Here is a 12,255-nt window from a genome sequence, read left to right on the forward strand (position 1 = left end):
TGTTTGTATCTTTTGGAACAATAGCAATCAAGTTGATTAAAATGATGTAGAATAGATAGATGGGCTACCACTGGTGTCACAGGCATCCATAGGTCTTGACCACCATGTTGCGATGCTTCTTTAGTTTTACGTTGTTGTTGTCATCGTGGAAGAGTACAGAGATGGGACTGAGCTTGGTGGGTGCGCAGCAGGCTTTGGGAACCTCATCCGGCTTCAGAAGGTGAACCTGCCATTGAAAACGGTAAATCAGACTCATTCATACATGCACATTCATATAGTCAATGATAATATCCCGTTATAAAAGAGATATGGGTTATTTAAGCAATAAGGCCCAAGGAGGGGTCGTATATTGGCCATATACCACAAACCTCAGAGGTGCCTTATTGCTATTAGAACACCTACTCATTCAAGGGTTTTTCTTTATTTTTACTATTTTCTACATTGTTGAATAATAGTGAAGACATCAAAACTATGAAATAACACAAATAGAATCATGTAGTAACCAAAAAAGTGTAAAACATATCAAAACCTGTACGTCAAGGCTGAGAAATGTCTGTTCTTCCAACAGTCCGTCTCCTTCCTAGGGTACCGCATTTCCACTTCAGGTGTCACGATCATCTTCGTGAGAGAGAGTGGACCAAGGCTGCCTATGGCTGCCTTAAATATGGCTCCCAATCAGAGACAATGAATGACAGCTGTCTCTGATTGAGAACCAATCTAGGCAGCCATAGACATAACTAGACAACATTACTCTACTCTGCCCCATACAACACCCCTAGACACTACAAAACACATACATTCCCCATGTCACACCCTGACCTAACTAAAAAACATAAAGAAAACAAAGAATACTAAGGCCAGGGCGTGACATCAGGGGTAAAGATGGAGAGTGACCGCATTTCAGCCGTGCGTAATTGGCCGACTCCCACCATGGTAAAGGAAGTACAGCGGTTTCTAGGGTTTGCCAACTACTACCGGAGGTTTATCCGGGGCTTTGGTCAGGTAGCGGCTCTCATTACCTCACTGCTGAAGTGTCACGATCGTGTGGGAGTGAGACGGACCAAAACGCAGCATGTGGAAAATAAGCCATCTTCCTTTTATTATTGAAGAAGGCAAAACGAAACAAAACACTTACAAACTAACAAAACAACCGTGAAGCTATAAACGTAGTGCACACACACAGGCTACAAACGTTCAACATAGACAATTCCCCATAACAAACTAAAGCCTATGGCTACCTTAAATATGGCTCCCAATCAGAGACAACAGAAACCAGCTGTCTCTAATTGGGAACCCATTCAGGCAACCATAGACTTTCCTAGACAACTACACACAACATAGACACTGCTAGACAACTATACTAAACATAAACCCAACTACTCTAAATAAACCCCCTAAACCTTACAATCACCCTGGACACTACAAAACCCACATAAATACCCATGTCACACCCTGACCTAACTAAAATAATAAAGAAAACAAAGAATACTAAGGCCAGGGCGTGACATGAAGGTCCGCTTTTTCCTGTAGTCCACAATCATCTCCTTTGTCTTGATCACATAAATATATTTTTAATTTGAGGTCTTTCCCTGTGCTGAAAATCAAGTATAGTTTGGTGGCAAGGGCAGTGTCCTGTCTTTTTGGGAGCAGTTTTCAGTTGTGTACATTGCATATGTCTTAGTAAAACGCCCTTTATGTTTATTATGATGTTATGGGGGTGGGGAGGGAATGCAACAATATTGTATATTGTTTGGGGGAAAAATATGGGGTCAATTTCACGCCTTAAGTATTGAATTCAAAATAAAATAAATCGTAAACATCAGAAATAAAGTTGAAAATGTGAAGAATGAGAGAAGTGATGGATGTTGAGAGAATCGTTTGTAGATTTGCAAACAAAAGGAGCAAAACTAATTTAAAAGCAGAACAAATTATTTGAAAACTAATTTAAAAATAGTATTTCATTTTAACTTTTCAAACAACCAACCCTATTGAATCCATTTCGCTCTTGCCTGCAGTTACTACCTTTGGTTAGATGACTTGGATCTTTGCTTTCACTGCCAGTTTTTTTTTTGATTGCGAGTTTTGGTGGTTTTATTTTGTCCTACTCAGTTGTGTAATTTTATGATTTCATGTCTATAGACTGTTTAGTGAGGAGCTAAACCGGAAATTGCTTCTGCTACATTTTTCAACTACCATCCCTGAGATGACTAATACAAGAAATGATTGACAGTCATTTTCAGCAATCTATATAACCGGTCTAGTTTCCTGATCATATTGGAGCTCCCTGCTATGTGTTGCTCTGGATGTCTTAGTCTAACGTCTGTAACTAGATGCTTAAAAACCTGTAGAATGAGAGTAGTTACTCAATAATTTTCTATTTTTCAAGGCTCAAACTCGTATGGGTCCATTCGGCAAAACCACTCCCACCATCACCGACCGAAGTTGCAGCCATTGTGTCCTTTCCAAATAGCCTATATTTTTTGTATTTAATTACTTGTAAACCTTATACTTTTTATTAGTTCCAATAGGCCTCCAGTGTTGTTTGCTTGAACAGTCACTGAGGCTGTATTTAACGTTAAACAATAGTTATTTCAGATGCAGAGAGGCTGAGAGACTTGGATTCCTGTACATTTTTCCTGTAAATGTTGTTCTTCTAACAGGCTTAATGTTACATCAGAATTTCTGAACCAAGAGGCGCAACATCACAAGACTTTCTTGAATGCTTGCGAAACAAACCAAGAAGACCAAGGCGGGGTTTGAGAAGTGAAAAATTCTTGCATTGGTTGTTAATTTTGTCAATTTAACGGCACAACCCGAATTCGAGCCAATAATAAGTAGTTGAACATGTTACTCCACAACCTTGTGAAAATGACATGTTTTCATTTTAGTCAAAAACAACTTTATCGAAGGAGCCTTTTCATTTGACAACCTGCGATTTGAGATTCTTGGATCCAACGGCCGTGTCTTTGTGAGATGCAGAGTAGGTGAACGGATGATTTCTGCATGTGTGATTTCCACCGTGAAGCATGGAGGAGGAGGTGTGATGGTGGGGGGGTGCTTTGCTTTATTTAGAATTCAAGGCACACTTAACCAGCATGGCTACCACCGCATTCTGCAGCGATACGCCAGCCCATCTGGTTTGTGTTTAGTGGGAGTGTCATTTGTTTTTCAACAGGACAATGACCTAACCCACCTCCAGGCTGTCTAAGGGCTATTTGACCAAGATGAGTGATGGAGTGATGTACCAGATGACCTGGCCTCCACAATCACCTGACCTCAACCCAATTGAGATGGTTTGAGATTAATTTGACCGCAGAGTGAAGGAAAGGCAGCCAACAATTGCTCAGCATATGTGGGAACTATTTCAAGACTGTTGAAAAAGCATTCCAGGTGAAGCTGGCTGATAGAATGCCAAGAGTGTGCAAAGCTGTTATCAAGGCAAAGGGTGGCTACTTTGAAGAATCTCAAATATAAAATATATTTTGATTTGTTTAACACTTTTTTGGTTACTACATGATTCCATATGTGTTTCATAGTTTTGATGTCTTCACTATTCTACAATGTAGAAAATAGTAAAAATAAAGAAAAACCCTTGAATGAGTGGGTGCATCCAAACTTCTGACTGGTACTGTATAGCTTACACCAAAGGGTAAAATCTAAATATTTTGAGCAAAATAGTGCGTCGCAGCATCTGTGGTCTATGATTTATGCTTAAGGATGTGGACTGCAAATTACATCATAATGGGAGTAGGCCTGGGCTCACAGAAATAAGAATGAATAGAATGGGCTTGGAACTCTAACCCTGGAAATTGACTGGTAAACTCATGGGTACACTGCCAACGGCTGCCTGGTATTGTGACGCAATAATTTCAATTGTAGTTTTGAATTTGTCTTCATTCTTATTTCTAAGCCAGTTTAATATTCAGTAGCATTCAAGCTTTGGCAACCTCAGATGAAGTACGATGTTTTACCGGCTCATTTTGGAGACCAACGTAGGCTAGACCTGTAGCATGGACAGCGACGAGGCCTGAAAAGTAAGTTCATTTCTATCGCTATAGGCCTACCTTGAAATGATTGACTGTAGACAGTTGTTGTATTGATTACACTGAAACATGTATGGAAAAGGGTGCATGTCTGAGGTTATGTGTAAATCCCCTGTCGCCAGCATCGAGTCTATAGTTCAAATGGATCGAGATGGCTTAGATCATTGTGTCTTAGGAATTGCCATTTAATCAGACCCGTATGGCCGAGGTCGCTCACCCGGCATCAGGAAAGATTTATTAAGGGGGCAGTCGATGAGGTGGCACATTTTTGGGGGGTTCTTGCATTGGAATTATATTGAATTCTGCTTATATCACAAACATAAAGTTCAAATTCTGAGACTCAGCGATCATTGAGTGCATTTGAAGTGACAGGTAGTGTTTGTGCAAAATCTGTAGTATTTCCGCTGCGTATCAGCACAATGGACAGTGCCCTACACACTAAAGCAAGGCTGTTTGGTAATGAATATAGGCTACAAGATAGATAGGGTAATTCACTTATTACAAACAGCCTATGTGAATGCAGCTGTATACACACATGTTTAACCAAAATAATACAAACTAAATGCTGAAAGTAGCCTAGTAGCCTAGTTATTCATGCATGCAAACAAAAATAGGCTACTGAATAGCAGTTTGGCTTAGAATAGCCTACTGACACAACTGTGAATGCAACGAATGAACGTGAACAGAACAAAACAGTGTTACCAAGTAGTATGACTAGTAAACAAAATGTCAGATTGATAAAGATATGACACAATCTAGAGTATATTTAGGCTAGTTACATTAACAGTAAACAAATGCAGCAAACAAAAGGCAAATAACCAAAACATAGTCTACAGCCTGCTACAGTGAGATGCAGCCATGCACAGCTGTCTTGCCCAAAAAATAGGCCTTTACAGGCCCGCTTCAAACATGGAAAGTCATGCTGCTCATGGGTTCAGCAACACGTTATGATATGGCACAATACACTTCTGTGGATCAAATTAGACCCACATAATCAATTAAGCAATGCCAGCCTACCATAAATACATTTCCAATATGTACTATTCCATTTACAACCGCGAAACCAATAGGCTACCAAGAAAACCATAATAGAATGTATCTACTGTATTTCTATGATTAAACATACCAATATGTACAGTGCTTTCAGAAAGTATTCACACCCCTTGACTTTTTCCACATTTTGTTGTGTTACAGCCTGAATATAACATTTATTAAATTGAGTTTTTGTGTCACTGATCTACACACAATAGCCCATAATGTAAAAGTGGAATTTAGTTTTTTAGACATTTTTACAAATTAATAAAATATTAAAGGCTGAAATGTCTTGAGTCAAAAAGTATTCAACCCCTTTGTTATGGCAAGCATTGGCTGACTGCAACAAAAATTCAGCCCTGGCTTTTTAGCAACACATCATTCCCAAGTGCTAATCACTATTACATATTAAGGAATTGGCATTACATTTGTGTGTCTCTTTCTCTGATTTCTTCCTACCGCCAGTGCACTTACCGCCACTGAGCCGTCTCTGCTAGGCCAAGCATCCTTTCTCACAGCTCTGGTACCAGAAGACCAGGGGACCACACGTCCTATACTGATCCCAGCAACATCTTAGTTGTGAATGAATAAACAAATGTATTAGATAAAGAAGAAAAAATACTGAATAAATGCCTAATAGGTTACCATTGGCTCATAATACCTTATAAAAGACTAACTATTTATTTAGCTAATTAGTGCCTGGCTATCATCAAATCAAAATATATCAAAATACACATTCCCAGAATACAGGACGTAAATGTTGCAGCAAAATGCTTACTCACAGGCTCTCCTCAACAGTGCAACACACACACACATACACAGACATAAATACCAACAAGTAATATAAACATATTTTAAAAAGGAGGAAGGGTAGTAGGAATATATACACAATATACTATGAATATACTATGAATACTACAGAATATGCTGGGATGGAAAGGTAAAGAAAGAAGATACCTAGTCAGTTGCACAACTGAATGCATTCAACTGAAATGTGTCTCCTGCATTTAACTCAACCCCTCTGAATCAGAGAGGTGCAGGTGTTCGTAGTGAGGACGACTGGCTACTATTTGGAACTTTGTGAGTTGAGCTTTCTGGTGCCCAGAAATGCTGAGGCATCACCCAAGTGGGTGCTACCCAGAGTGGAAGAGAAATCCAGTGGCTATAAGACTCAGGCTGGTTCCCAGACTTTCTCTCTACAAGATCATCAACAAACTCCATCACCATCATCTACCATTCTCTGACCAGCTCTCTCCGCTCAAGCCATGAACGGACCCTCCATCTTCGGAGGATGCAGCTTTCAAAGACATGGCCTCTATTTCTTGACCTGTCCTGATATATTGCTTGTTTCTTTTTTGCTGTTGAAGCGCTTTGAGATTAAATGAAAAGCGCTATAGAAATGTTATTATTTTTATTATTATTAATACTATTACTACTAGTATTACTATCATTATTACTATCATTATAATTATTACTATTGATATTATTATTACTAGTATTATTATTATGACCATTGTGACTATTTTTACTGTTGTTATTATTACTAGTATTATGATTATTATTAACATTATTATTGTTATGATTATTATTACTATTATTATGAGTATTACTATTGTTGCTGTTGATATTATTATTACTATTATTACTATTGTTCTTATTATTATTACTATTATTATTACAGTTATTACTATTGTTAATATTTTATTACTATTATTATGAGCAATACTATTATTACTGTTGTTATTATTACTGCTATTGGTATTATTACTACTATTACTATTAATAGTACTAGTATTACTATTTTTATTACTATTATTACTACGGTTATGATTGCTATTGTTATTAGTATTAGTACTATTGTTATTACTATTATTACTTCTGTTATGATTACTGTTATTACTATTTTTAGTAGTGCTACTATTATTATTATTATTATTATTACTACTATTATTATTATTACTACTATTATTACAACAAGTATTATTATTATTACTATTATTACTACTGTTATGATTACTGTTATTACTATTTTTAGTAGTACTACTATTATTATTATTACTATCATTACTACTATTATTATTATTACTACTATTATTACAACAAGTATTATTATTATTACTATTATTACTATTAAGGACTCTGCATGGTCAATCCGAATTCTGCATTAGCCACAGAAGTCAGAGCATTCATGCTTCTTGCGCTTCGCGGATGTCAGGGATCCCACCGGAACTTTCATTACGCACACCAGTCCCCTATTCCCACTGATTAGGACTTGTATAAGTGTGCCCTTTGGTTTCCATTGGACTGTTGAAAATTGTTACAATGTCCGTTGGTATGTGTGAGTACCTGTGCTGTGTGTTTTGGGCTTTCGTGCCCTTGTGGATTGCGCAGATGAGTACGGGTCTCGTCCCGTGTGTTAATCATTGTGCGCGTGTGTAATTTATTCGAGGTACTCCTCACTCTTTTGTTTGGGTTTCAACACTGTGTTTTTGTTGAGTGTTTGTTTGGTCTTTGTCCCTGTGCCTTTACACGGCACGTCGTAATTTGGGTGCAATAAAAAACTACCCCTAGTCTCAAAGCAAAGGGTCTGAATATTTATGTAAATTAGGTATTTCTTATTATATATATTTTTTTCAATTGCAAAAACTTCTAAAAACTTCTTTTTGGTTTGTCATTATGGGGTATTGTGTGTAGATTGAATAGGATTTTTTTTTTTTATCCATTTAAGAATAAGAGTGCAACGTAACAAAAAGTGGAAAAAGTCAAGGGGTCTGGATACTTTCCGAATGCAATGCACATTTACAGGAGGTTGCACCCTCTTCAATCAATAGGCTAGGGGCAAAATAACATCCAAATTGAGCGCTCATCGACTGAGAGAGGTATCAGGTGCAATTTTCTGGCTTTGTTAACTGGCACCACAGGTAGTTTATGGGCAAAGTGCACACGGTTTTCCGACTCTTTGTGCATCGAAGCACCACAAAAAACTGTCTGTAACACAGAACCCAAACCAGCTGCGCGCGTGCGCCATCGTGCATACATTTATTTTGTCCCCCCACACCAAACGAGATCACGACACGCAGGTTAAAATATCAAACCAAACTCTGAACCAATTACATTAAATTGGGGACAGGTCGAAAAGCATTAAACATTTATGGCAATTTAGCTAGCTAGCTTGCACTTGCTAGCTAATTTGTCCTATTTAGCTAGCTTGCTGTTGCTAGCTAATTTGTCCTGGGATATAAACATTGAGTTGTTATTTTACCTGTAATGCACAAGGTCCTCTACTCCACCAATTATTCCACACATAAACGGTCAACCGAATCGTTTCTAGTCATCTCTCTTCCTTCCAGGCTTTTTCTTCTCTTGATTTTATATTGCGATTGGCAACTTTCATAAATTAGGTGCATTACAGCCACTGACCTCGTTCATTTTTCAGTCATCCACGTGGGTATAACCAATGAGGAGATGGCACGTGGGTACCTGCTTCTATAAACCAATGAGGAGATGGGAGAGGCAGGACTTGCAGTGCGATCTGCATCGGAAATAGAACTGACTTCTATTTTAGCCCTTTGCTATGCAGACGCTCGTTGGCGCGCCCAAGCAGTGTGGGTGCAATAATTGAATAATATAGATTTCTAAATTCATTTTGGTGTTGTCAGCCTGTTAGTCGTGATAATGCTTTAAATCCATCACTGCAAATAACTGACAGTTTCGAAAAACGAATACATGTGGATCACATTTTAGGGTTGAGGTATGAGTCTGTGGAGTGCACCTGTTGCAGCAAGCCCAGGCACTACTGGAGGTGCTTTATGGAGTGGGCACACCATAAATAATCCTGTAGACTATATCAATAGGTTAAGGCTACAATATCCTTTCATAGTGTTTATATCAGTACAACAACATAGGTCTATCAGATAGCGGACGTTTGGGGGGCATAGGGCCTACCTTTTCTGGAGACACAGGATAATAAAGTTTCAGTTATTACATCACTTGTTTACAATATTAGTCAATATGCCTACTATGTCAAAAAGTGCGGGCAAAGAAGAAGAACATGTGAGTAGGCCTAGGATAGTGCTTTGTTCGTTCTTCATATTAATGTCGCTTCACATTTGTATAATTCTAAAGATGGATGATGAAAGTCTATGAGATGAATATGTAGCCTACAGAATCAGTCATCATGTAGGCCTACGGCTAGTTGACTACTTTAAGAATAGTTTAACAATGTAAATGGATCAAACAAATGTGTTTTAGATATGAGCTTGATTCAACATTTTACATCTGATGCCATCTCTCTATTGTAATCATTGATCCACGTCCATTGCAGCCTCTAAATTTGATGTAGATATTTAGCCTAAATTAAAGAATTACAAGGAGGGTAGGCCGACAGCAGCTTCTACTCTTCCGATTAGGAAAGTGGTGCTAAACTTTTTGGCCTTTGAGGAACTATGTATTTTATTTTTCAATCACTTACATCCTTTTTAATGGTTGTTTTAATAAAGCATTTGTATTTTGATTAATATTGTATCTTTCATAATTTTTAATTTTAATTTAGGTATTCATTTGATGACATGGGACTAAAGCGTAGTTTATACCCTTCATACATACACAAGAAATAACTACAAGCAGCTACACAAACAAACACTACGCAAGAATGCAGGATTAGCATTTTGTGAAGCGTTCTTGTGTTGCACACGAAGGGTATGAACTAGGCTTAGTCATTTTATGACTTCTATAAGGGTATATAATGGTATCCATAGTGCAGTATTAAGATATTCATTATGGAGCTTTATATTATAGTAGAAATAATGTAAATTAATCAAAGTGAATTGATGTATGTCAACTTGATGGCGATATTTGCTTGCTACACAAAAGCTATATTGGTGTTAGACGGTCTGAAGTTGCATGACATTCACGTATTTATTTAATTGGCACGGCCCTGAAAGAGGTAGAAAAGGCCTCAAGATGGCAACAAATATATTCTATCAGAAAATCGAATCAATGTATTTATCCCATGCGCTGAGTAGAACAGGTGAAATGCGTACTTACATCTTCCTCTAACTCTGCCTTGGCAGAGAAGAGCTTGATGAATCATATACAGTATATTGAATTCAGAGTTTCTAGTGTGAAATACAACATTGCTGTCTGCCAAATTAATTAGCAGTATTAAAGCAGTGTAATATACACTGAGTGTACAAAACATGAGTGCTCTTCCCATGACATAGATGGACTAGGTGAATCCAGGTGAAAGCTATGATCCCTTATTGATGTCACAGTGTAGATGAAGAGGAGGAGACAGGTTAGTGAAGGATTTTTAAGCCTTGAGACTATTGAGACACGGATTGTGTATGTGTGCCATTCAGAGGGTGAATGGGCAAGACAAAGTATTGAAGTGCCTTTGAACGGGGTATGGTAGTAGGTGCCAGGCACACCGATTTGAGTTTGTCAAGAACTGCAATGCTGCTGGGTTTTTGACGCTCAACATTGTCCCGTGTGTATCAGGAATGGTCCACCAACCAAAGGACATCCAGCCAACTTGACACAACTATGGGAAGCATTGGAGTCAACATGGACCAGCATCCCAGTGGAATGCTTTTGAGACTTTGACCTTGACCGCTGGCTACGTCCCTTCCGTCTTCAAGAGAGCGAGAGTTGCACCCCTTCTGAAAAAACCTACACTCGATCCCTCCGATGTCAACAACTACAGACCAGTATCCCTTCTTTCTTTTCTCTCCAAAACTCTTGAACGTGCCGTCCTTGGCCAGCTCTCCTGCTATCTCTCTCAGAATGACCTTCTTGATCCAAATCAGTCAGGTTTCAAGACTAGTCATTCAACTGAGACTGCTCTTCTCTGTGTCACGGAGGCGCTCCGCACTGCTAAAGCTAACTCTCTCTCCTCTGCTCTCATCCTTCTAGACCTATGGGCTGCCTTTGATACTGTGAACCATCAGATCCTCCTCTCCACCCTCTCCGAGCTGGGCATCTCCGGCGCGGCCCACGCTTGGATTGCGTCCTACCTGACAGGTCGCTCCTACCAGGTGGCGTGGCGAGAATCTGTCTCCGCACCACGTGCTCTCACCACTGGTGTCCCCCAGGGCTCTGTTCTAGGCCCTCTCCTATTCTCGCTATACACCAAGTCACTTGGCTCTGTCATATCCTCACATGGTCTCTCCTATCATTGCTATGCAGACGACACACAATTAATCTTCTCCTTTCCCCCCTCTGATAACCAGGTGGTGAATCGCATCTCTGCATGTCTGGCAGACATATCAGTGTGGATGACGGATCACCACCTCAAGCTGAACCTCGGCAAGACGGAGCTGCTCTTCCTCCCGGGGAAGGACTGCCCGTTCCATGATCTCACCATCACGGTTGACAACTCCATTGTGTCCTCCTCCCAGAGTGCTAAGAACCTTGGCGTGATCCTGGACAACACCCTGTCGTTCTCAACTAACATCAAGGCGGTGACCCGTTCCTGTAGGTTCATGCTCTACAACATTCGCAGAGTACGACCCTGCCTCACGCAGGAAGCGGCGCAGGTCCTAATCCAGGCACTTGTCATCTCCCGTCTGGATTACTGCAACTCGCTGTTGGCTGGGCTCCCTGCCTGTGCCATTAAACCCCTACAACTCATCCAGAACGCCGCAGCCCGTCTGGTGTTCAACTTTCCCAAGTTCTCTCACGTCACCCCGCTCCTCCGCTCTCTCCACTGGCTTCCAGTTGAAGCTCGCATCCGCTACAAGACCATGGTGCTTGCCTACGGAGCTGTGAGGGGAACGGCACCTCCGTACCTTCAGGCTCTGATCAGGCCCTACACCCAAACAAGGGCACTGCGTTCATCCACCTCTGGCCTGCTCGCCTCCCTACCTCTGAGGAAGTACAGTTCCCGCTCAGCCCAGTCAAAACTGTTCGCTGCTCTGGCACCCCAATGGTGGAACAAACTCCCTCACGACGCCAGGTCAGCGGAGTCAATCACCACCTTCCGGAGACACCTGAAACCCCACCTCTTTAAGGAATACCTAGGATAGGATAAAGTAATCCTTCTAACCCCCCCCCCCCTTAAAAGAGTTAGATGCACTATTGTAAAGTGGTTGTTCCACTGGATATCATAAGGTGAATGCACCAATTTGTAAGTCGCTCTGGATAAGAGTGTCTGCTAAATTACTTAAATGTAAATGTAAAT

This window comes from Salvelinus alpinus, chromosome 26, assembly GCF_045679555.1.
Source record: "Salvelinus alpinus chromosome 26, SLU_Salpinus.1, whole genome shotgun sequence".
In the NCBI taxonomy this organism is placed as follows: Eukaryota; Metazoa; Chordata; class Actinopteri; order Salmoniformes; family Salmonidae; genus Salvelinus; species Salvelinus alpinus.